The sequence below is a fragment of the Furipterus horrens genome, unplaced genomic scaffold (assembly GCF_987537825.1).
Source record: "Furipterus horrens unplaced genomic scaffold, mFurHor1.1.pri manual_scaffold_8, whole genome shotgun sequence".
In the NCBI taxonomy this organism is placed as follows: Eukaryota; Metazoa; Chordata; class Mammalia; order Chiroptera; family Furipteridae; genus Furipterus; species Furipterus horrens.
Window position 1 is genome coordinate 57,503,951 of NW_028327178.1, and position 24,147 is coordinate 57,528,097.

At 43.4% G+C, this 24,147-nt stretch overlaps 1 protein-coding gene and 1 pseudogene across 5 annotated transcripts in view; one reads left to right on the forward strand and one right to left on the reverse strand.

The window, feature by feature from the left end:
* CHCHD6 (coiled-coil-helix-coiled-coil-helix domain containing 6) overlaps nucleotides 1-24,147 on the forward strand; it is a 383,759-nt gene that overhangs the window by 88,116 nt on the left and 271,496 nt on the right. The gene's annotated exons all lie outside the window — the stretch shown is intronic.
* Nucleotides 14,865-17,932, reverse strand: LOC150002978 (glutamine synthetase-like; annotated as a pseudogene).

Genomic DNA, 24,147 nt, shown 5'->3' on the forward strand with positions numbered 1-24,147 from the left:
CCAAGCCATGGAAGGGGAAGGATGAGGGCAAGTAAGAATGCCACAAAATTTTTCTGCTTTTCAACTTTTCACGTTGCCTTTTTCTTGAGTCAGTGTTTGATTGCTGTAAACCTTCTGCTGTATTTCGACATTCTGACAAAGTTGGTTCTGACAGTTTCTGCTTATTTTCCACTGTTTCTGTGAGAAGGTGAGAGCTTAGAGCTGCTCACTCTTCCATTTTCCTCAATTGATTATTCTCATCTGAATCATTATGCTGATGGTTGCAAAATGGTCACTTTGAATTTCTACAATTTTTTTTTTTACATTTATTAGTTGGCATTCTTTTATTGAACAAAAAGTGCTTTATTTTCTGTCTCCTGTTTGTGTATTAATTAGTATTGATATGAATTTAAACATTTGAACAGCTTATTATTTTATATGACTTTAGAGAGGTATAATTTATATAAACGAAGTCCAAATACTTTCTGTGTTCAGGTTGATGACGTTGGCAAGTGCAACATGTAACAATCATATAACAATTATCTGAATCAAGTTATAGAACATGTCTTTTTCCCCAGAAATTTCTCCCATGTTCCTTTAAAATGGCCTTTTTGTTTTTGCCTTTTATTTTGAAATAATTATAGCTTTGCAGGAAGTAGCAAAGATAGTAGAGGAATTTTCCCTGAAGGTTACATCTTGCATAACTGCATTATAATATCAAAACTGGGAAGTTGACATTGGTACAATGTGTAGGTATAGTTCTGGGTCATTTTATCACATGTGTACATTCCTGGAACCAGGAGTTCAGGCTCCCTCTACTAGGCCTCTGTTGACACCACCCTGGCTGTGGAGACAAGAATCCTTGTTACTGTCTCTTAAGTGGTCTCCACTGGCACTGCAGGTGACAGGGTGTCACTACTGGTGGAAGGTGGTTAGGGATCTGCCTTCTCACCTGTTATTCTTGTAGCACCAGGTTATCTTGTCCCAGATTTGTGAAGAAGGACATACAGACTCCCCAGTGGGGATATGGCTGCAGGGTTTTTTTGTGGGGTTAGGCTGGAGTAGGGTATTTATTTAAAAGTTTCTGTCTTGCTTGGCTGCTTCTTTCCTCATCCTTTGGCCAAAAAAAGAAGGCTTTTCTGGGGTCTTTTCATCTACTCCCATTGACATATCCTAGAGTTCCTAGTCTAGGTTATATGAGGCAAAATGGAAACTTAGGAAAATCACTGCATTGTCATTCTTTGGGTCCCAAGTACCCTAGCCAGACTGACACCTTCTTTCTCTTTACCTTTCAGGATCATTTTCTGTTTGTTTTGTATGTACAATGTCCACAATTTTAGCTGTATTACCAGAAGGAGTAGGAAGGAAGTGTATCTACTCCTGCAGACTCACATTTTAAAGACTTTGACACATGCTGTCAGAATTCTCCATAAAAATGGCAATACCAGTATACATTCCTACCAGTATTATATGACAGTGAATGTGGCTAACACTGCATTTTATGAGCCTTTTTAAATCTTTGTTGATCTGATAGGCAGAAATTGATGTCTCATAGTATTAATTTTTGTTTCTTTGGTTTCAAGTGGAGGTTGAATATTTTCATATTTATCGGCCTCAGTTTTTCTTTTCCTGTGAATTGTATCTTCATGTTCTCTGAAAGAGATAGAAGAAAATTGAAAATTGAAAGAGAGGGGTAATGTGCTACTATATTACTTATAGTCTAGCTAGGAGACAGAAGCCACAGCAATCATTTGAACAGAAAGAACTTAATATCAAGAACTGATAGGTAGGTATAAAGTTAACTAGGTTATTAAAAGTGTAAGACAGGAACACTGAGGTGTTATGGAAGTAGCAACTGCAGGAAGCAGCTCTCACCTCTGGGGCTGGAGGATCAAAGGAGAAGGTTGTAGTTTTTCAAACTCAGGTGGTGAAGCGGGGTTCTGGTCAAGATGGCAGTAAAATTCAGTACTTGAATCCTCCCACAACCACATTAAAATTACAACTAACTACAGAGCAACCTGAAATCTAGAACCACTGGAAATCTAGCTGAACAGAAGCCACCTGAAATCTAGCTGAACAGAAGTCCTACAATAAAGGCTATAAACAAGTCAAATTGAGACTAATAAGAGGGTTGGAGATACAGAATGGAGTGGTTCCATACCCATGTGTAGCAGTTAAAAATTGGGAGGGACATCTAAGCTGTGGAGGTCCCCCTTAGGAACAAGGAGTCCTAGACCAACATGAGCACCCCCCCCCCACCATAGGCTTCCAGTACGATGAAGAGAAGACCCCATAACTTCAGGCTGTAAAAACCAATGGTGATTGTGGCTGAGTGAGAAGGAGGGCTACTGGAGTCCTAGGCATACCTCTTAAGGGCCCTTTGCTTAGATTTTCTCAGACTCACTCGCTCTGAGCTCAGCACTGGAACAGCAGTTCAAAAGGCACCAGGGGAGGGACTGAATTGACTGGCATCAGGGTGAGAGCTGGAATGGCAGCTTTGCCCCAGACAGAAATGCTGGCAGAAGCCACTTTTCCATTGCTGAGCCCTCTTCCCACAGAGCCAGAAGGCAAGTACCATATCTGATTCTCCATCAACCTGGCTAACATTGTTTGTCCGGCCCTGGTGATTCTCCATGACTCCACACCATTCAACTTGCAAGCCCACCCAAGCCTGTTCCAGTAGCTTTTTCATAAAAGTGGCCTGTCTTGGCTCATACTTTCTAAAGTCTATCAGACAAGTGGCATCTGCCTCAGTGTGTTCCATACCACTCACCCTAAGACTAGCACTAGCAGCAGCCATCCTTGGTCCACAGCTTGCCTTTCCTGCGTACCTCCAAGCCCAGCACAAATAGCAGCCAACAACATATCACTTTGTAGCACATGCTGGGTGGACCTGGGCAGGGCATAGGTGGCAGCTGACTTTGGCCTGTGCCTCCTGGAGGTCCCAGAGCCAATGCACCCTGTTGACAGCTTCAGACCACCCTGGAGCACAACCCAACCAGTTCTACAAGAGACACACTCAAGTGGCAGACTCAGTAGGCATCAGAACCCGCTGAAGTAAGTTCTGTTCTTTGGGGTTGGTCCCTGTATAGCTGATCCTCCACAATGGCTGTTGTCAGTTCTTACAGCTGATTGCCCCAAGAGTAAATCCCTACCATCGGCATGCCAACAGAAATCAAGGATCAACTACAACAGGAAGGTGTACCTGAAGTGCTCAGCTTGGGTGACTGGGGAGTCTATGCCAGTGGACCCTACAGGACCCCTGCTACATAAGGCCACTCTACCAAGTCTGGGAGATGTAACAGCTCTACCTAACACATAAAAACAAACACAGAGAGGCAGCCAAAATGAGGAAACAAAGAAATATGTCCCAAATGAAAGAACAGAACAAAATTCCAGAAAAAGAACTAAACCAAAAGGAGACCAGTAATCTACCAGATGCAGAGTTCAAAACACTGGCTATAAGGATGCTCCATGAACTTAGGAGAAGAGTAGAGGAACTCAGTGAGAACTTCACGAGATGGGAAACATAAAAACAAAGATAGAAAACATAAAAAAGAACTAGTCAGAAATGAAGAATACACAACAGGGAAACAGCAGTGGAGTAGATGAAGCTGAGAATAAAATCAGTAATTTGGAAGATGAGGAAGCAGAAAACACCTAATCAGAACAGCAAAAAGAATAAAAGTCCAAAAAAAAAGAAAGAATAAAAGGATAGCATAAGAAGCTTCTGGGACAACGTCAGGCACACTAACATTCATTTCATGGAGGTGTCAAAGGAGAAGAGAGAGAGTAAGGCATTGGAATCCTACATGAGGACTTCCAGCCAAGATGGAGGACAAGACAGTCATGCCGAGTCTCACTCCACAACTAAGAAGGAATACAACTACCTCAAAACTAGAGACAACCAGAAGTTCCAGAAAGTCGAGCTACATGGAACTCTAACAAACACAGATATAAAGAAGAAGTACCCATCCAGACAGGTAGGAGGGGTGGAGCTGGGGCAGAGGATGCGGTGTGGTGATGGCAGGAGCTGCAAGCCGGCGGGAAGCGCAGTTACACGTTTTAAAAAGTAGGAGAGACACCTGGGGAGTGCTCCCAGCACCAGCACTAACACCAGACCAGACCACACAGCTCACGGTCCCAGAGCAAGGGAAAATAAAGCCTCGTTGCTTTTTTTTTTTTTTTTATGTTTTATTGATTATGCTGTTACAGTTGTCTCAATTTCTTTTCCCTCTGCTCCCCTCCACACGGTGGCCCCCCTTCATCCACTCCCCCCTTCCTTTAGTCCATGTCCATTGGTTGTGCATATAGTTCTTCTCAACCTCCTCCTGTCTACTCCATTCCCTCCCACTCGTCGTCATCGGCAGCCGTCCGTCTCGAGAGACGATGGTGTAGCTTCTTAAGAGTCTATCTGCACCGCCGAGAATGGCTGTGCAGTCCGACTCGGGAGTGACACGGTATCTGTCTCCTCCCGTGTTGAATCGACATCTTGCGATGACGCTGGAGTGTCCTCTCCAGTGAAGCTGAAGCTACAGAGCCTGGGCAGGGTGATATGGAGGGTCTGCTGTTGCCCATGCAGCAGACCCCCCCTCTCTTCGTAGCTGAAGGGTCCAAGGGAAAGACGGAGTCGATACAGCTTGGCTTCAGGTGCGCCGCAGGAGTTGCCGGTGTTGACTACAACGTCAAACCGCCTTAGGGACTCCGGCTCCGGATTTTCTGTCGGGGTTTACTCCCTTAGCCTTTCCCCTGAAGAGGTATGCCGCAAGGCAGCGGAGGTTTTTTGGAGTCAGAGTTTTCCTTCTCTGATATGCCCTGACTGGAAGATCGAACCAGCGACACTTAGCTCGCAGGCCGACGCTCAATCCACTGAGCCAAACCAGCCAGGGCTTCTTAATTCCTGTATCACTCCCTCCCTTTCCCCCTTCCCCCTCCCTACATACCCATAGTTCTTTTTCTACTCTCGTTGCCTATTTAGTTTGCCTTTGTTTCGATTCCCTAGCTTCTGTTGTTGGTTGTTGTGGTACAGTTTTCATTTTAATGTTCATAGTTTTGATCCTCCTCCTTCTAAACCAGTCCCTTTAACATCTCATATAATAGTGGTTTGGATCTAATGAACTCCTTCAGTTTTACTTTTTCCTGGAAGCACTTTCTCTGCCCTTTTATTCTGAATGACAGTTCCGCTGGATAGAGTATTGTGGCTGTAGATTTTTGCTTTTCATTACTTTGAATATTTCTTGCGAGTCCCTTCTTGCCTGCAGGGTCTCCTTTGAGAAATCAGTTGATAGTCTAATTGGGACCCCTTTGTACATGATTCTTTTCTTCTCTCTTGCTGCTTTTAAGATTCTTTATCTTTAATTTTTGACAATTTGATTAAAATGTGTCTTGGAGTGGTTCTTCCTGGGTCCAGGTTTTCTGGAACTCTGTGCTTCCTGGACCTGTAAGTCTATTTCCTTCCCCAAGTTCGGGAAGTTCTGCTTCATTATTTTTTCACATAATTTTTCAATTTCTAGTTCTTCTTCTTTTCCCTCTGGCAATCCTGTTATTCGAATGTTCATTCACTTATAGCTGTCCCAGAGGTTTCTGATCCTCTCCTCACTTTCCTTACATTTTGTTTCCTCTTTCTGCACTGGTTGACTGTTTGTTCCTGGCCTATGTTCCGGTTTGTTGATTTGCTCTCTGGATTTTATTTCCTCAACATTTGTCTCGTATGTGTTTTCATTCGTTTCATTATGAGTAGCTTTTGTTCCTTCCCTGTCTTGTTCCAAATCTTTTGTTAATTCTGTAAGCCACCTTATAATTATAGCTCCGAACTCAGCCTCTGAAAGGTTTCCTATTTGTTCGTCTGTCAGGTTCCGCATCTGCTGTCTGGTGAGCTGCGTCACCAGGATTTCAATCGTTGTCTGCTTCATTCTGGCAGATTTGTGTTTAGCTTTGCTTCCTGGACAGGCTATAGAGGGCGGAGCCCTGAGCACTCGTCACTACCCGACAAGTGGCGGTGATCGGTGACACTTTTCACCACGCTGTTGTGCTTTGTGTGGGGGCGGGGGTTCAAGATGGATTCCTGCCGTTTCTCTCCGCTCAGAGATCGGGATCCATCCCCCCACCCTCTGGGCCTCTCTGTCCGAGGCAATGGGGGGTCTGCTCTCCTCAGCATTGGGATCACGAGCTGCTGGGACTCGACTACAACCAGGATTGCTCCTCTGGCATTTCTCTCAGTCCCGTCACTATCCCCGCTGCTACCGTGGACAGCACTGCGTTTTCTCACCCCTCCTACGCATCTGGACGAGCACCGCTGATTTATAACTTCATACGTTGGGCCTCCATGTGGTTTTATTTTCTGGAATTTCTGGTTATCTTTTGTTTTGAGATAGTTGTATTCCTACTCAGTTGTAGAGGGAGACCGCGTGTGTCAGTCTAAGCCTCCATCTTGGCCGGAAGTTCTGCCTCATTGCTTTTGGCTGTGCAAACCAGTGGGGCTTGGGGAAGAGGAAGAAACTGCTGATCTCTCAGCAGAGTCAGCTTGTTTAAAGGCCCCCCACGGTCCTAGAACATCTGCAGTCCCACCCACTCTGGGAATGGCAGCCAGGGCAACAGCTGGAGAGGCACCAGTCCCATAGGAAGGGGGAGAAGTGCCTAGAACAAGGGTGAGTGCTGAGCAAGTGGCATTGTACCCTCTCAGAACCCTCCCCTACACACAGTGCCACAACGTGGTGAAAAGGGTCGCCCTGTACTGACAAATACCTAAGGCTCTGCCACTTACAATGTAACAGGAGCAACAGCTCTACCTCAGACACAGAGGCAAACAAACACAAGAGCCTGTCAAGGTGAGAAGACAGAGAAGTATGGCCCCAAAGGGGGAACAGATCAAGGTTTCAGTGGGAGAACTAAGTGACGAGGAGAAAGCCAACCTAACAAACGAGGAGATAGCCAACCTAACAGATGAAGAGTTCAAAACACTGGTGATAAAGATGCTCACAGGCTTGACAGATACGCTTAAGTAGAGCAAGCACATAAGGGAAGAAGTGAGGGCTATGCTAAATGAAATGAAGGAAAACCCACACAAACCCAATGGTGAAGGGAAGGAAACTGGGGTTCAAATCAATGATTTGGAACATAAGGAAGAAAAAAAAAGTCAGCCAGTATAGAATGAGGAAACAAGAATTGAAAATGACGAGAGGCTTAGGAACCTCTGGGACAACTTTAAATGTGCCAACATCCAAACCATAGGGGTGCCAGAAGAAGAGGAAGAGCAATAAGTTGAAAACCTATTTGAGAAAATAATGAAGAAAAACTCCCCAAATTTGGGAGGGAAATGGACATACAAGTCTAGGAAGCACAGAGAGTCTCAAACAAGCTAGACCCAAAAAGGACCATACCAAGACACATAATAATTAAAATGCCAAAGGTTAAAGATAAAGAGAGAATCTTAAAAGCAAGAAGAGAAAAGGAGAGAGTTGCCTACAAAGGGGTGCCTATAAGACTATCATCTGATTTTTCAAAAGAAACTTTTCAGGCAAGAAGGGACTGGCAAGAAGTATTCAATGTGATGAAAAGCCAGGACCTACAACCAAGATTACTCTATCCATCAAAGCTATTATTTAGAATGCAAGGGCAGATAAAGTGCCTCCCAGACAAGGTAAAGCTAAAGGAGCTCATCATCACCAAGCTATTGTTATATGAACAAAATCCAACTTAGCAAACCAGAATAGGAACAGAATCATAGGCATGGGATCATTTGGATGGTTATCAGCTGGGAGGGGGAAAAGGGAGAAATAAGGAAATGATGCAGGGATTAAGAAGCACAATTGGTTGGTACAAAATAGACAAGGGGAAGTTAAGAATTATACAGGAAATGGTGAAGCCAAAGATCTTATATGTACCATCCATGGACATGAACTAAGGGGGGGTGGGATTGCTGGAGGGAAGGTGGGTACTGGGCAGAGAGGAGCATAGAGGGAAAAAATTGGAACTACTGTAACAACATAATAATATATACTTTTTTAAAAAAAGGTCATATGCCATAGGCAAGTGGGAGTTCATCACCACTAAACCAGTATTACAAGAAATGTTAAAAGAGTTTTCTATAAGAACAAGGTGAAAAAAAAAATGATAAAAAATATGAACAATAAAATGGCAATAAACATATTTTTCAACACTTATTTTAAATGCAAATGGATTAAATTCTGCAATCAAAAGACATATGGACACTGAATAGATAACAATACAAGACCCTTATATTGGCTGTCTACAAGAGACTCACTTCAGATCAAAAGACTAAGACTGAAAGTAAAGGGATGGAAAAAGAATGTTCATGAAAATGGAAACAAACAAAAAATCTGGGTAGCTATACCAGGCAAAATAGACTTTAAAACAAAAGGCTATAAGGAGAGTCAAAGAAGGAGCCAGCAATTTCATTTTTGGATATTTATCTGAAGAAACCCAAAACACTAAATCAAATAGACGTATACATTCATATATTCACTGCAGCATTATTTACAAAAGCCAAGATGTGGAAGCAGCCTAAGTGTCCATCAATAGATGAAGAAGTGGTACACACATACAATGGAATATGACTCAATCATAAAAAGGAATGAAATCTTGCCATCTAGAACAACATGGATGGACCTAGAGGGAATTGTCCAAAGTGAAATAAGTCAGATAGAGAAAGACAAATGCGAGGTTATTTCACTTTATGTGGAATCTAAAAAAGCAAAATAAAGAAGAGGATCAGAAGCCAATTTATAGATAGAGAGAACATTGTGATGGTTGCCAGATGGGAGGTAGTTTTGGAGGCTAGGTGAAAAAGCTGATGGGATTAAGAAGTACAAAATGATGGTAACAGAACAGACATGGGGTGTAAAGTACAGCATAGGAAATATAGTCAATAATATTGTAATAACTGTGTATCTGTCAGAGGGGTACTATAGATTTATCAGGATGATCGTTTAATAAGTTACATAATGTCTAGGTTGTATACCTAAAACTAATATAATATTGTATGTCAACTGTTATTGAAAAATAAAAAATTATATACTTTAAAAAGACTCAAGTGAAGAATTGGGCCCATGGAAACTCATAGTTTGGAGGAGGAGTACTGCTAGGTTAAAGCTTTTGTCTCTCAAGGAAGGGTGTGAGAGGAAGTCTGTTCTTCAGGTTTTGGAAATAAATGGAATCAGCTGCTGCTACAGGGAACCATGGTGCTTCTGGTGAAGGAGCATTGCTGGGATGAAGTACACAAGCACAGAGGAAGGAGCCAGTCTCTTTCTCCTCTATCCTTGCAGTTTCCTTCTGATGTCCCCTAATGAAGAGACTCATTCCTACAGGGTCCTAGGCTCAGCATCACAGAGCTCAGTGTGGAAGGGTGTGCTAGGATGTGAGATACAAGAACTCAGTGGCCAGCTCGGCTACCCTTCCCCTAATGGTTGTTGCCTTTGCTGTGTATGGGGTTAGAGAAACAAATCTGCTGTGCCTACTTGGCTTGGTTCTTTAGTTCCTTCCATAGTTTGAACAATTTGCCATAGTGAGCATGATTTTAGTGTAACTTTTCTTTTTTTTTTTTCTTGTACAACATGGTCCTTAATATATTTTCCACATGTATACTGTACTGTGCATGTACTACATATATATTGTCATATAGAATCAGGTATAAAAATATGTATATATATGTATGTGTAGCCCTGGCTGGTTTGGCTCAGTGGATTGAGCGTCGGCCTGCGAGCTAAGTGTCGCTGGTTCGATCTTCCAGTCAGGGCACATCAGAGAAGGAAAACTCTGACTCCAAAAAACCTCCGCTGCCTTGCGGCATACCTCTTCAGGGGAAAGGCTAAGGGAGTAAACCCCGACAGAAAATCCGGAGCCGGAGTCCCTAAGGCGGTTTGACGTTGTAGTCAACACCGGCAACTCCTGCGGCGCACCTGAAGCCAAGCTGTATTGACTCCGTCTTTCCCTTGGACCCTTCAGCTGCGAAGAGAGGGGGGGTCTGCTGCATGGGCAACAGCAGACCCTCCATATCACCCTGCCCAGGCTCTGTAGCTTCAGCTTCACTGGAGAGGACACTCCAGCGTCATCGCAAGATGTCGATTCAACACGGGAGAAGACAGATACCGTGTCACTCCCGAGTCGGACTGCACAACCATTCTCAGCGGTGCAGATAGACTCTTAAGAAGCTACACCATCGTCTCTCGAGACGGATGGCTGCCGACGACGACGACGATATGTATGTGTATATATGTGTGTGTACATATATATGTACTTCTTAGGACAGTGGTTCTCAACCTTCCTAATGCTGTGACCCTTTAATACAGTTCCTCATGTTGTGGTGACCCCCAACCATAACTAAAGCATAGTGATTAATCACGAAAACAATATGTAATTATATATGTGTTTTCCGATGGTCTTAGGCGACCCTTGTGAAAGGGTTGTTCGACCTCCAAAGGGGTCGCGACCCACAGGTTGAGAGCTGCTGTCTTCGGGGATTCTAAGTATTATTAAGAGTAATTTTAATTACATCTGATTGTCCCTTTATTATTTTTTTTACATTAAAATTTTTTTTAAGCTTTTATTTTTTATTGTATTTTTTCCATTACCATTTAATCACCTTATACCCCCTCCCCCCACAATCTCCCCACTGTTGTCCCTTTACTTTAGAACCTATCTCCTCTTCTCAGTTCAGTAAGGTGAGACTTCAGTTTATATTTCAGTCAAACCAGAGATTCCCTGTGGCTGGAGCTTGTTCGCACATATCTATTTCACCTCTACTTGTCCTCATTTGTTTTCCTATTTATATTGATTTTAAATTTGTAAGGACTGGACCATATTTATCTTATTCACAGGGGCTGAGGGCACTTGCTCAGTAAAGTTTTGTCAAATCGATATTGATAGTAACAACAATATTTCTTTTACATATAATTACTCACTTAATTCTCATATCAACTTTTAAGTAGTTATAACCATATTACATCCATCTCAGGTGAACATTTTTCACATTTTAACATCTCTGAAATTTTATAATTACTGACATCTTATAATTGATTTTTTTTTCTTAGTGGTAATAGAATAATAGTTTATTGTACAATTGATGGTGTTTTAGATTCAATTAAATTTGGTGTTATTTCCCTTTTATAGATCAGGAAACTGGGGCACAAGAGGTTAAGTCTCCTGTCCCAGGCCGCTCTGGTAGAAAGCATCAGACCCAAGCTGAGAAGCCTGTCCTCCATTCTTGGGGTCCTACTCTTCTTCCTTGGCTGCCTTCCTCTCTGAGTGTCTGCAGAGAATGTCCTCTGCACCCTGCCACCTGTCTCTGTCTCGTCCAGCCTCCAAGTCTAGCTCAGATTTCACCTGCCATGCCAACCTTTCATTTCCCATGCTACCTTGCTGGTCAGCTGTCATTTCTTTACCTTTTGAACCCCATAGCATTTCCTTATGACACATTTCACTTGATTATCTGTGTCTTTTGTTTAGTGGAGTTTACATTTTCCAAGATAACCAAACTCCAGGTTAGCTTATAAAGTAAAAACTATTCATGATCAAAATTACCCATGTATACCCTTTAGGAAGACTGGATTAGGTTTGAGGTCCAGTACACTTAGTTTTTCCTGCCACATTATGCAAGTCACCGTTTTTTTTAACTTAGCACCAGATCAAATAGTTGTCTTGTGTTCTGTAGCTAAGTTGTAGGAAAAATACTGATTTTCAACACTTGGCTTGCACTTGTGAGTGTAACGAGACATTTATACTCTAAGAGATACACAGGAACTGAGGTGAACTGTGGAAGGCATGTCTTCTGCTTGCACAAGGCCACCCTACAGCCCACTTTTTATTGCACGGCTCAGCTGGTGTGGCCAGATGGGGCATACCTGCAGTAAGCTAATTGTGCTCCTTTCCAAGGCATTTGTTCGTTGAGAAGAATGGCAATTTTTCTTCATTTTTTAATTTTAAAAATATGGTTTTAACACCTCCGTTGTCTTTTAAAGTGTCCAATTTGATGATTTTAGTATATTCATAGACATGTGCAAACATTACCCTAAATTTTAAAATATTTTCATCACCCCCCCCCAAAAGAAACTGCCCAATAGCAGTCACTCTCCATTTTCCACAATCCTCCCAGTTATGGGTAAGCACTAATTTACTTTCTATCTCTATGGATTTGCCTATTCTGGACATGTCATATAAGTGGAATGATATATTATGTGATCATTGTGACTGATTTCTTATTTAGCATAATGTTTTCAAGATTTATTTATGCCAGAGGCATATATCAGTACTTGATTCCTTTTTATTGCTAAATAACATTCCATTGTATGCTTACAGCACATTTTTTTGTATTCATTCGTCAGTTGATGGACATTTGGGTTCTTTCCACTTTTTAGCAATTATGAGTAATGGTGCTGTGAACATTTGTGTACAAGTTCTTCTGTGGATGTATGTTTTCATTTCTCTTGGGTATATACCTAGGACTGTATCTGCTGGGTGATACAGTGATTCTGTGTTTAAACCTGTTGAGAAATGCCCAGGTTGTTTCCCAAAGCAGATGCCTGTACCATTTTACATTTCACCAGCAGTGTATAAGGGTGCTAGTTTCCCCACATCTTCACCAGTATTTGTTATGTTGTTTTGAGTGAAGTGGCTTTGACTTGCATTAATGACTCATGGTGTTGAGTACCTACTGATGTGCTTATTGGCCATTTGTATATCTTCTTTGGAAAAACAGCTATTCAGATCCTTTTCTCATTTTTAATTGAGTTATTTGTCTTTATTCAATTGTAGCGGTTTCTTGTATATTCTGGACAATAATCTCTTATGAGATATATGATTTATAATGGGCATCTTTATACTTGATGGTATCCTTTATTTATTTTTATTTTTTTGTTAAATTTATTGGGGTTACATTGGTTAATAAAATCATATAGGTTTAAGGTATACAATCCTATAATACATCATCTGTATATTGAATTGTGTGTTTACCACCCCAAGTCATGTCTCTTCCATCACCATTATCTCCCCTTTATCCTCTCCTACCTCCCCCCCCCCCATTTCCTTCTGGTAATGACCATACTGTTCTCTTTCTATGAGGATATTTTTCTTTCTTTCTTTCTTTCTTTTTCACGCAGCCACCTTACCTGCTCCCCTCTGACAACTGTGAGTCTGTTTCTACTTTATTAGTTAATTTTGTTCATTAGATTACACATATAAGTGAAATCATATGGTATTTGTCTTTCTCTGACTGGCTTATTTCACTTAGCATAATACTCTATTTACACAATGAATACTACTCAGCCATAAGAAAGAAGGAAATCTTAACATTTTGCAACAGCATGGATGGACATTATGGTGTCCTTTAAAGTACAAAAGTTTTTAATTTTCCTGAAGTCCAATTTATCTATTTTTTCTTTGTTGCTTTTGCTTTTGATATTGCATCTTAGGTCCTGAATATTTATACAAATATTTTTTTCTATGAGTTTTATAGTTTTAGCTCTTATACTTAGGTCTGTGTTCTACTTGGATGAAGGTAGGATTTGTTTTTTATTATGAAAGAAAAAAATAACTCCCCAGGAATCTTAACAAAGGAATATTTCACACTCAGAACAGACACCAGGATACCCAATTACAGGTGTATTGACTCCAGTCCTTTTCCATTTCCTCAGAGCAGAGGTGGGAAGGAGACAGTTGAAGCAAATAAGCAATTCTGTAAAACAAAGGCTTTAAATCCCTACAAATATAATTAAAATCTAAGCTGCCCTTTTGCTTTTAAAAAAATGTTTAATATATCAAAAGGCATGCTTTACTGATGTGCTAGTCCCACCAGAAAATAACCTCAATACCCCCATGTCAGTTACATGGTGAAGTTGACCAGCCATCTCATATTTCTAAGCCCCTCTGTGTATATACATGTGAGTCTTTAAACCAGAGCCACGGGGCTCAGTGACTGCTGCTATAATGTGCTTCCAACCAGTATCCACCCCTTTTAAAAGGGTGGGCAGGGCACAGTGAAACCCTTAAGTGGTAGTGAGGGAATAACAGCCCCAAACAGCCAACTTTTTAAGCACCTTCAGCCTTATCTCCACTCAAAAGGAGATTGTTATTCCAATCAGACTACTCACCTCAAATTTGGCTCTCAGTGACCAGAATGTTTTCTCCTTTAGGAAAAGCACACGTATCTGCACACCTGTATATATGATTTTTTGTTTTGCTTTTAAATATAAAAATACTACTTTGCTTCATGTTATTAATGGAGGACCAAGCAATGAGAACTTTTTGTTCTAAGGCAGGGCTACCATCCCATCCCTTTATGTTGAGCTTATCTTCAAGTGAGGGCATTTAGCCCCAGGCAAGACAAGCACCACACCAGGGTAAGAGGGCATTTTCCTGCCTAATTCCCACCCTTTCCTTGCTCCTGATTCTCAGTTTTATTAGAAAACTGATTATAGTCTTTTTAAGAAATGGCACTTCCCACCAAGAGGGGAAAAATAACCACAAAGTAAGCCCTCCACTTCTCCCACGTCCTTCAGCTACCATGAAGACTAAGTCCCACCCCTCCTTTCACAAATGCTTACTGTCTATGTAGCTACACATATTGGGCAAACATACCTGATTAAATGGAAGCAGTGATTATGTCCCTTTCCTCACCCCCCTGCCACACACACTCATGCATTAGAAAGCTTTAGTGATGGGGGAACATAGAGGGTGTGTTTGTGAAGATTTTAAGAACTTGACCTCTCTATTTTGGTCAAAGAAAGCAAGAGATATTAATTGGTCATGAAGCATAAAAAAGGACCTTGATATTCTGTCCTTTGAGTTACAGCTATTATGACAATTGAGGGGGGTGAGAGTGGGAACAGGATGAAGAATTAGAAGGGGGTTCACTGATTGCAAGTCTAGTCCACTTAGTTTTTGTACTGGAAGGGCTCATCACGAGTTTCGTTGAGAGGGCTTTGTCACTGCAAAGGAGTCACAGTTGGCAGAGGGGTGACAGTCTTCAAAGTAACCCTTCTTCTCCTGGCTGACAGTCCAGGGAATGTGGGAGCTAGTGGTATGGTTGGCCATGTCAGCAGAAAAGTTGTTGATATTGGCGGTTTTGTGGAATCCAGTTAGGCAATGGACATTGGCCAGGACTCCCATTGGGATTGTAGGCTTGCATGTGGTACTGGTGCTACTTATTCAGTCTCTTGATGGACTTGATGCACATTAGACCATTCTCCTCTCATGTGGTCTTGGTGATGAAGTTGGTATGGCAGCCTGCACAATTCCACTTCCCAGAAATAAGCTTAAGATAAAAGGTTTTGAAGCAGCTTTTTGGCTCCTTCTTGAACCTTTGTCTGGTTTGACCTCCTTGCCTCCACTCCAGCCTCCACCATGTCCACAAGGATGACCCAGAAGACGACCTACAAGGTGTCCACCTCTGGCCCCCGGGCCTTCAGCAGCCGCTCATACTCAAGTGGGCCCAGCATCAGCGCCTCAGCCTTTTCCTGGGTGGGCAGCGCCTACCAGGTTGGCCTGGGCGCCAACATGAACCTGGCTGGAGGTTTCGGCGGAGCGGGGAGTAGAGGGTCCATCAAAGCCATCCAAGTGAACCAGAGCCTGCTGAGCCCCCTGAAGCTGGACGTGGACCTCAATCTCTAGGCCATGCACAACCAGGAGAAGGAGCAGATCAAGACCCTCAACAACAAGTTTGCTTCCTTCATCGATAAGGTGTGGAGCCCGGAGCAGCAGAATAAGATTCTGGAGACCAAGTGGACTCTTCAGCAGCAGAAGACGACTCGCAGTAACATGGACAATATGTTCGAGAACTACATCAACAACAACCTTTGGCGGCAGCTGGAAACACTGTCCCAGGAGAAACAGACTGGAGGCGGAGTTCGGCAACATGCAGGGGATGGTGGAGGACTTGAAGAGTAAGTACGAGGACGAGATCAACAAGTGCACAGAGATGGAGAATGAATTTGTCCTCATCAAGAAGGATGTGGTTGTAGCTTACACGAACAAGGTAGAGCTGGAGTCCCGCCTGGAAGGACTGACTGATGAGATCAACTTCTATAAGCAGCTGTATGAAGAGGAGATTCGTCAGCTGCAGTCCCAGATCTCCGACACGTCCGTGGTGCTGTCCATGGACAACAGCCGCTCCCTGGACCTGGACAGCATCATCGCCGAGGTCAAGGCCCAGTACGAGGAGATCGCCAACCACAGCCGGGCTGAGGCTGAGACCATGTACCAGATCAAGTATGAAGAGCTGCAGTCATCGGCTGGGAAGCATGGGGATGACCCGCGTCGCACCAAGATGGAGATTTCTGAGATGAACCAGAGCATCAGCCACATCCAGGCTGAGATTGATGGCCTCAAAGGCCAGAGGGCTGCCCTGGAGGCCTCCATCGCTGACGCCGAGCAGCGTGGTGAGCTGGCCGTCAAGGATGCTCAGGCCAAGGTAGCTGAGCTGGAAGCTGCTCTGAGAACCACAAAGCAGGACAGGGCCCGGCAGCTGCGTGAGTACCAGGAGCTCACGAGCGTCAAGCTGGCCCTGGCTGTGGAGATCGCCACCTACCACAAGCTGCTGGAGGGCGAGGAGAACCGGCTGGAGTCTGGGATGCAGAACGTGAGTATCCATACCAAGACCACCAGCGGTTTCTACTCAGGTGCGCTGAGCCCAGCTTATGGCAGCTCCAACTATGGCATGGGCTTCCAGGCCAGCTTGGGCTCTGGTGGGAGCTCTGGCTCCTTCAGCCGCACCAGCACCAGCTCCTCCAAGACAGTGGTTGTGAAGAAGATTGAGACCCACGATGGGAAGCTGGTGTCTGAGTCATCTGATGTCCTGCCCAAGTAAACAACTAATGCTGTCCCTCCTGTCCTCGGAGCTGCGCAGGGGAATGGAGGGCACAGGAGGCCTACCTGAAGTTCAGACCCACCCAGTCCTCAGCTTGCTCTTGGGGTGGGGGAGTTTACCGCCTTTTACCCATGTCCCTGACTAGAAGCCAAATCAAGTGTTTTCCTTTTTCCCCAAAATAAAGTCTCACCTGGCTGTGCCAAAAAAAAAAAAAGAAAAAAGGTTTTTGTGACTCCAAAGTCTTCACAGAAGACTTGACAGAAGATTAAGTGGGCCACCCCAAGATAATCTTCCATGTCTCTTCCTTCACAGGGTCCTATATGGAGTTCCCACTGGGTAAGCGTGACATTGGCATTTTGTCCCCACGATTTTGACACCAGCATACAAGTAGGCCTAGTAATGAGTCTCCATAATATTTCTGCCGTAGGCTTTGTCTACTCTCACGCCACAGTAGTAGGGCCTAGAGAAGCCACTGAAGGTCAACCAAAGGGGTGCCGATCAAAGTATATTCCTGTTTCATTCCAAACCAGGGTGCTGATTGTTCATTGTGTTCATTATCCATTTACAGGTAGGCCTTAAGTTGGTCTCTACAGGCTTTTGGTTATACTTGAAGACTTCACAGAACACCAGTTTCTTGGGGTCCTTGTGGAGAGATTCCCAAAATATGGCAGCAGGGATAAGATAAAATTACCTGTTGGAGACTTCATACTGAAAAGTACTAGAGCCATCAAAATTCCACTTGGTCCCTGGCTGGGTGACTCAGTTGGCTGGAGCATCATCCCATGTACCAGAAGGTTGTGGGTTTGATTCCTGGTCCAGCACATACATAGGTAGCGGGTTCAACCCCTTGTCGGGGTGTGTGTGGGAGGCAACTGATAGATGTTTCTCTCTGACATCAATGTTTCTCTCCTGTCTCTCAAATCAATAAGCATAACCTTGGGCAAGGATTTAACAAAAATAAAAATTCCATGTAGACAACTCTTCTATACACTTGTCCAGGGTCCAGGTCTTACAGCGCAGTTCTTCTCCAATATCTTCAATCCAGATATAGATAGCTTGGACTTTATTACCATGAGGCAGGGACATGCACACCTGCTTGACACCTTTGTTCAAGTTGGAATTCGCTGAGGTGGCCATGGCGGAAGATGTTTGGAGAGGGCGAGCTGGGTAGCAGGCCGTGAGAGCGAGGTGTGGAGAGGAGAAGAGGAGGCCAGGGTTGCTGCTCAGGCAATACATTCTCCTCCCATCCTTTGCTCTCTATTTTTTTTTTCTGCCTCACTCGATCATAAACTGCTTAGGGAAAGAAAGTCATGTCGTATTTATCTCTATTCCCTTCACCACCAGCTCAGTGTCTGATATATACTGGACTTCTGAGTAAATCAGAGAGAGCAATAGAGGCCTGATTAATGAAAGTGTGAGAAAATATTTCTCCTGTTAATTCTCAAGTGTGTCCCAGACCCTGCAAGTGAGCTTACATCACTAATACTGTAATAAGCAAATCATACAGGGATTACCAAAAAGGATTTTCCTTTTCAATTTTAACTTCTGATTATTTAAAAACAAAGTCTCAATATGATGCTTTTATGTTTTCATCCAATCCTCACACCAATGTCCCTCACAGTCACAGGATATCTAGTCCTTTTTAATGGAGTGCACATGTCAGGCTCAAAAGTTTTGGGGGTCTAGCTATCAGAATTTAAGAATGTTTTATTTTCATTGTGCCTACTTTTACATGTAGCTTCTATTAATTGCAAGTGATAATGATTTTCTATTTTTAGTAGTTACGTAAAGTTTTAAAATCAATTTAACTAAAAAAACAAAGTAGATTTTTAAAAAATATATTAAATAAGGTGATCCACAGATGTTGCAAAAATCACTAGGGAGCCCTCGAATAATGAAAGTTAGGGAAACACCTAAGGGAGGGTTTACCCTTTTGTTTTCTCTTTATTTTTTCATTTCTTATTTTTATTTTTGAATGGATAATACATTGACATGACTCAAAAGGCAAAAAGTACCAAAGGCTACAGTATAAAGGCCCCTCACTTTGTTTCTCCAGCCACCTGGCTCCCTACCTTGGGGTAAAACTTACTGATTTTTTATGTATTTCTTCAGAGGTTGTTAATGCATATACAGAAAAATCTTCCTATGGGATCTTTTACTACAGTTTTACACAAATGTTTCCTTACTCTTCGCCTGGATCTTTCTTGCCTTTGAGGTAGTTCTTGGCCTGGGGTAGCCTGTCTAGATTTGTGGTGGTCTTGCAGATTGCTTGTGACCTTTCACTCACCCTACTTCTGTAGTGATGTCTCAGATGTTTAATATGTGAGAAAGGCATGTTCAGAGGTTGTGCTCCTAGGCAGTACTGCCGTGTGTAGATTAGGACTGCTTTTGGCTACAAGAAACAGAACATCCAACTATGAGAGGCTTAACCGTGTAAACAAATATTGTCTTCCTGCAAAAGACGACTGGCCCAGTGGTGTCTGAGATAAGGTGGCTTTTTCACAGCTCTGTGGCCTTACATTCACAGTTACAGGGCAACCAGTCCTCCCACCAGCGCCCCTCACAGTTACAGGGCACCCAGTTCTCACACCAGCATCCCTCCCAGTCATGGGCCTCCAGTCCTTACCAGAGTCTCAAGCAGGAAGGGGTAGAGTCATGGGTCTGCTTCTTCATTTGGGCAACACTTTTGTCCAGTGATTTATACATGTTTCGTTGGCTGGAACTAGCATGTATGACCATCTTACACCAATCACTGCAGTGGAGGCCAGTGGTTGGTTTAGGTCTGTCACAATTTTCCCCCAACGCTTGCAAAGGGGCTTGCCTTTCCTGGGTTTAGAGGCTTCTACCTTCCACAAAACTAGGGATTAGCAGCCCGGTGGGAATGGCCATGGATAGCCAGTGCACAGTGTCTGCTACAGGACTTAATAGGGATGCCAGTAGAAGAGCTGAGACAGATGTTCTTGCTCAGAGAAGTATCAGGTCAGCACATCCATTTCTGAGCTCAAGAACTAGAAGCAGCAGCTGATTTGGCCTAAGGCACTGGCAGCTGGCGACACAAATACTCTTCTTGCCCCGGGTTTTATGCAGTAGAATTAGATCCCAGAGGTTTTCTTCTTTTGAAGTTTCTTCCCCTGGGGACTTATATCCTTTGGGTGAATTCTTTGTTCCAGTCTTCCTGTTAGAAGAAACCAAAACTGCCTCTGCTCCCTCCTGGCTGGTGTCTGGATTCTTGGAGCCTGATTGAGCAGCTGGTCATCAGCCAAGGGGTCAGAGCTGAAGAGGGGGTGCTTGAGTGAATAGAAGATGCTGGCCTGCCCTGCTTTCAGAGCCTGAGTTGGCATTCTTTTATTTATTTTTTAAGTATATTTTATTGATTATGTTGTTAAAGTAGTCCCGATTTTTTTCCCTTTGCTGCCTTCCACCCAGTACCCCACTTCCCTCCAGCACTCCACTCCCCTTAGTTCATGTCTATGGGTTGTGCATGTAAGTTCTTTGGCTTCACCCTTTCCTATATTATTCTATCTATTTTGTACCAACTGATTATGCTTCTTAATCCCTGCACCATTTCCTCATTTCTTCCCCTTCCCCCTCCCAGCTAATAACCCTCCACATCATCCCCATACCTATGATTCTGCTCCTATTGTGGTTTGCTTTGTTGGATTTCTTTTTATTTTTTATATTTAGTTGTTGATAGTTGTGAGTTTGTTGTCATTTTAATGTTCATAGTTTTTACCTTCTTTTTCTTAAGTAAGTCCCTTTAACATTTCATATAATAATGGCTTGGTGATGATGAACATCTTTAGCTTTCCCTTGTCTGGGAAGCACTTCATCTGCCCTTCCATTTTAATGATAGCTTTGCCAGATAGATTATTCTTGGTTATAGGTCCTTGCTTTTCATGACAGTGAATACATCTTGCCAGTCCCTTTTATCCTGCAAAGTTTCTTTTGAGAAATCAGCTTTGTAGGTAACTCTCTGCTTTTCTCTTGCTGCTTTTAAGATTCTCTCTTTATATTTAACTTTTGGCATTTTAATTATGATGTGTCTTGGTGTGGTTCTCCTTCAGTCTAGCTTCTTTGGGACTCTCTGTGCTTCCTGGACTTGTGTGTCTCCTTCCTTTGCCAAATTTGGGGAGTTTTCCTTTATTATTTTTTTCACATAAGTTTTAAATGTCTTGCTCTTCCTCTTCTCCTTCTGGCACCCTTATGATTTGGATGTTGGTATGTTTAAAGTTGTCCCAGAGGTTTCTAAGCATTTCCTCATTTTTTTCAATTCTTGTTTCCTTATTCTATACTGGTTGACTGTTTTTCTTCCTTATGTTCCAAATCATGGACTTGAACCCTGGTTTCCTTCCCTTCACCATTGGTCTTTTGTGGATTTTCCTTCATTTTATTTAGCATAGCCTTCACTTCTTCTCTTATAGGTTCGCCATACTTAAGCATATCTGTCAAGTCTATGAGCATCTTTATTACCAGTGTTTTGAATTCTGCATCTGTTAGGTTGGCTATCTCCTCGTCTGTTAGGTTGGCTTTTATCTCCTCGTCATTTAGTTTTCCCACTGGAACCTTGATCTTCTCCCCCTTTTGGGCCATAGCTTTCTGTCTCCTCATCTTGACAGGCTCCTATGTTTGTTTGCCTCTGTGTCTTAGATAGAGCTGTCACACCTGTTATGTTATAAGGGGTGGAGACTGTACAGGGCAACCCATTTCACCATGTTGTGGCGCTCTATGTGGGTAAGGAGTCTGAGAGGGAAGAGTGCCACTTGCTCAGCCCTCGCCCTTTTTCCAGGCACTTCTCCTACTTCTGTATGGGGCTGGCACCTCTTTAGCTGTTACCCTGGCCATTGTTCCCAGAGTGGATGGGTCTGCAGAAGTTCTAGGACCATGGGGGCCCTTTAAACAAGCAGACTCTGCTGAGAGACCAGCAGTTTCTTCCTCTGCCCCAACCCCCACTGGTTTGCACAGTCAGAAGCAATGAGGTTTTACTTTCCCCTGTGCTGGGACCGTGAGTTGTGTGGTCTGGTCTGGTGCTAGGAGCGCTCCCCAGGTGTCCCTCCCTACTTTTTAAAACGTGTGACTGCATTTTCCATCGGCCTGAGGCTGCCACCGCTGCTGCTGCCTCCACCACACCACATCCTCTCCACCCCGGCTCCGCCCCTCCCACCTGTCTGGATGAGTACCTCCTCTTTATATCTTTGTTTGTTGGACCTCCATGCAGCTCGATCCTCTGGAACTTCTGGTTGTCTCCAGTCTTGAGGTAGTTGTACTCCATCTTAGTTGTGGAGGGAGACGCAGCGTGTCTGTCTAGCCTTCATCTTGGCTAAAAGTCTCGGCCTGAGTTGGCATTCTTGTGCCCATGCTGAAAGCCCAGTCTTTCCAGTCTCATTCTCTCCTGCTTCACTGTTGCTCTTTTCTCCTTCCTGTCTTTTTCTTACTCAACTCCTTTTCTACTCTTTCCTCTCTAGCCCTGTAGAGCTGAGAGCTAGAGGCCCAAGGTCTTTTCTTTCCTTTCAGTGTGCACAACTTTAGGAAGCCCTGTTGTTTTCATGAACTGTGAAGGGCACAGGCACTGTTCAGAAGGTGGAGACTTGGGGAAGGTTGGAGGAATGTCACAGGAATGAGAAATGGATGTAGAGATCCTGTGTGACTGAGCCTAGTCAGGGGATTTGCAAGGATAGTGGAGCCAGAGAAGGCTGGAATTTGGTGGTTATATTCATTTGTGTGTTTAATCCTTTTGTAGCTTTACTAGTATTCATAAAGCAAGAGGCTCTCAGCAAGGCAGTGAACAACAAGCTGATGATTAATTGCTCTTTTTAAATTGTAATTATATCACTCACCAGAACTGTGAACATTAATTCTCAATTTATAGAGTGAGTAATTTAATAATGAAGGGGCTGTTTGTTGTGCTCTGTTCTTGCTCTTGCATTTCTGCAATGCCAGGCCTTCTGCCTCTCTTAGTCTGATGGTGCCCGCTTCCCTCGTGATTTTAGTGCCTGTTTTGGCCTTCTGATATCACTTTTTGTTGACAGTGGCTGGGGCTTGGGGTGATGTCACATTCTCTAGAGAGAAGGAAAACCAGTCATTTCTGACTCCAATCTGATGCTGCTTTTTATTAATTTCTCTTCTAGCAACAATAGCCTGCTTTGGCTAACTCAAGAAAAAGAACATGAACTTATTGGAAGGATATTGGAAAGCTCACAGAGGCCAAGGGAAGGCTGGAGAAGCAGGTCTTGAAAGAAGAGAGCTAAAACCAGGGTCTGTGTGGGAGCACTTATTCTTTGTAGGACATTAGGCAGTTAGTGCCTGCAGGACCTAAGAAGGGACTCAGCTTCAGAGTTTCTAGTCTATCATTTTACACTGGATTGATTCCAATTCTTGAGCCAGTCACACCCTTGGCAATGGAGGGTGGGTCATTTGACTGTGCCCACTTTACCAGAAGCAGGAATGTTTGGTGGGCACCCTCCACAGGCCCTGTCTTCAACCTCTGGATGTTTACCTCTTTTCTGTCACAGGAGAGAATGTGCCCATTGTAGGGAAGGAGCCCACAGGGAGGAAAGATTAGCACCACCTGGGGGCCACTGGTCTACAGCAGCAAGGCTCTGGCCTTCCTTTCTTATGGATGCCATTTTGCATTTTTCTTCTTGAATTTGTAGTCTGATTTGCTGGTGTTGGAGTACAGGAAGACACGCTCTTCAGATGGCCACTCCTGGACTTTTCAGTAACATCATTTTGTGCATGGCACTGGGAACTCCTGAGCAGATTCATTGTCATTTTGGACCAGGTGTGTAAGAAATACCTTGTACTTTTAAGAAACCCTGTGGATGTTTTTATGTTAGATATGCCTGCCTGGATACTTTCTGTCCCTCAAAACAGTCACGTATCCTGTTTGGTATGATTTTTCCAATCATGAAACTATGTGGTGTGGAGCCACATGCATTTACCTTTTTGATCAGCAACCATCATTTGTAAGCTGGTAGGCTGTGTGAAGGGTGCAGGCTGGAGCCACAGCATGCTGGCCTCCACTTGTAGGTGGGAGGCCTCTCTGGTACACACTACAAATACATGGTATTGGCCTCTTTTGCTGAGGAACTGAATCAGAAAAGAAAGATAGTTAAATACTTTTCAGGGAGAGTAACAGGGCACTCTTATGAGTAGGGGAGTGCTGTAGACAAATGTTTGTAGACAGATGTTTGTATCCTCCCCAAAATTCATATAAAATTAATCTATGGAAACCTACTCTCCAGTGTGATGATATTTGGAGGTGGGGCCTTAGGGAGGTGATTATGTCATGAGGGTGAAGCCTATGAATGGGATTAATGCCCTTATAAAAGGGACCCCAGAAAGCTTCCTTGCCC